The sequence below is a fragment of the Laetiporus sulphureus genome (genome assembly GCF_001632365.1).
Source record: "Laetiporus sulphureus 93-53 unplaced genomic scaffold LAESUscaffold_26, whole genome shotgun sequence".
NCBI classification, from domain to species: Eukaryota; Fungi; Basidiomycota; class Agaricomycetes; order Polyporales; family Laetiporaceae; genus Laetiporus; species Laetiporus sulphureus.
Window position 1 is genome coordinate 455747 of NW_024468535.1, and position 2663 is coordinate 458409.

The window sequence follows — 2663 nt, forward strand, 5'->3', positions numbered from 1 at the left end:
ATGTCGCATGGCTTTTGTGGCTGGCTTTGGTGACGCTGCTTGAGTCCAGTTACAGTAGGGCCTTCCGAATAGGGAAGTGCTAATATACTGTGACATCACTCCCACTTCATGGTTCATCGTCCTCGATGAACAGATGCTGTGAAGGCTGACTGAGCAGATGGGTGGGAGGGCAGGGTAATCGGCATGCTCGCAGTTTAATGACTTGCGCATAGGTCTTTTGGTGCTCGCAGTTTATTCCTATAGACTTGCGCATAGGTCTTTGGGATCGCTTATGGCTGGAAAATGGCCATGCTGGTGCTGGTAGTTTGTTCCGACATACATCGCGGTCGGGCTGACAGTTTATCTTCGTGAGCACGGAGGTTGGGGTGGTGCTTGAGATGCATCTTTTGTCCCTTGAAGTCTTGGGCCAGGTTGCCTATACCAGATGGTGGCAGTGCCTTTTGCTTCTTCTTGGGCTACACCCCTTTTGAGGACTCCAGACCAGTATCAACACTGATGGGAGTTGCCTGGTGATGTGTTTTTCTTTCCTATAGGGCTGCACTCAAACCCTTTGGGATCCCTTCAAGTTGCTTGCTTGAGGTGGTGCTCGCAGTTTTTCCTCTGGTCTTGCGCATAGGACCTGGGATCTGCAGTTTAACCTCATGCTTAGGAGGCAATCAGCTTGTTACAGCACCGTGTCAGGGTGTGATGCATAAGCTGCAGTTTCTTATTGGAAAGGTGCGCCTATTTCCTTTCTATTTTTGATCTAACCAGTGATCGTGTTCGCGCGTAGTGTGGCGAGTGGTCGTTGGGATGTGATAAGATGCTGAGTGGCGTATGGCAAAACTCTTGCATGATCCATCTTGTCCACGAGTTCATAGGTCTTTTCGTATGACTCGACTGGTTGATTTGAGGCGTAAAATTAGAGCTAAAAAGTGGTACTTCAGATCCGGCTATACGAACTGTGGCTATGTAACCAGCCTGTGACCTTCCCAACGGTTACGGCCAGGTTCGTGCCTCTCTGTGGATAAGCCTTGAAGGTTCAGGGGATACTGTGCTGCGCTCGCCCTTCAGCCTTCCAAGGTCTTATATCCTTTTCCCAATGGTCAAGGATGGTATAGGTTCTCTATCCGAATGCCATAGTTCTATGCTAGTCGACACATGTCTGACATAGCATGAATCCTCCTCATAGATTCGGAGGAGCGTGGCCTTTGGCCAACACCTAATGGTCACCCGTGGAGACCAGGTCATTGTGCTTCACTACGTTACGCACATGCCTATATACCTATATTACCCACTCCTTGCCAAGCTCTTCTCCGGGAGCGAGCCGGCACTAGGCAAGACCCGCCTGGGTCTGAGCACCCACAGCTGTGCACTCCTGGGTGACGTGCGAGGGGCTACCCAAGGGAGAGAAATGAATAAGAAACAATATAGGGTGGGTGGGGGGGAATCAAAAAATTGGATGTGTTCAGCAGGTTTGCAGTTTATTCTGACTTGCACTAGGTCTTCTGGCAGGACACCTGTGGTCAAGTGCCAGGATCCACTCTTTGGACCACAAATCGGGTCACTTGAGTGGTAGATTGCTTGAACAAAGATGCGCAATAGCGTCACATTCCAAACGCGATGGGCGGCAGTTTTTCGATTCAACATGTGCCTTGGTTGTATGTTTTTATCGCGTAAGACTTGGAATGAATGTTTCCCATGGTATCCCCATTTATCCCAATGTTGAACTATTCTTTGTGTCGTTCTTCGAATTTATACTCTATCCGCCCACAGTTAATAGTCAAAGGACTACCGTGTGCTTGGATGAGTTCTTCTCGACTTGCGCTGTTCGTTCCGCAGAATGTTCTTGAACAGAAGGTGTGCTGACTAGACACACTCTTTTACATGCAAAGGTTTAAACTGGTAGCATTCCAGGCTAGCATGCAGGATGTATGACCCCTATCCTATATGGATTCTTCGATCTACATTGATAACGGGTTTTTGCCGAGGTCTTCGGACTTGTTCTAGGCCCGCCTTTTGATCTTCATCAAGATATAGGATGTTTGCTCGCAGTTTAGTTTTCTTCTGTCAAGGACATGCGCATAGGTCCTCGGATACACGGTCACGAATAACTCGAAGTGTTTTTCGTGCCGGGCGAAGCTTTTGAGTGGGCCAGCTTTAGGCAAGATCACTTTGATGTGCGATGGCTTTATCAGGGGCCCTAGAGTATATTCCTATAATCGACACAGGTATGCTACGCCTTGTCTAATAATCCCAAAACTCCTTCAGTCCATGTACCCACTCCTAGACCTTGACCCCAGTGAATGCTGACGTGGTTCCTGGCTGTTCACCCTCATGGAGGTATGAAGGAAGCAACATGCGCTGATACCTCTTGTAGGCAGTGAGCGGCTTACAGTGGATAGAGTCGTAGGAATAGTGGAGGAAGTGATGTGGAAAAAGCCCTGCTCTCGGGCGGAATATCTCTGAGCAAAACGATGCAGTTTAACGACCTGCTCAGGTCAAAAAGTGCCTGGTCCTCAAAGGATCCTCAGGTCACTCCCCGCAGTCAGCCTGAGGCCGAAGGCAGGTGGTTGAGTCTTATTCAAATGTCACGGCTAAGCTTTGCCACACGAGACATGACGTCCATGGGTGCTTCACACATGACCCGCTCACGGATGACCTTTATACTGAGTGCCTTGTAA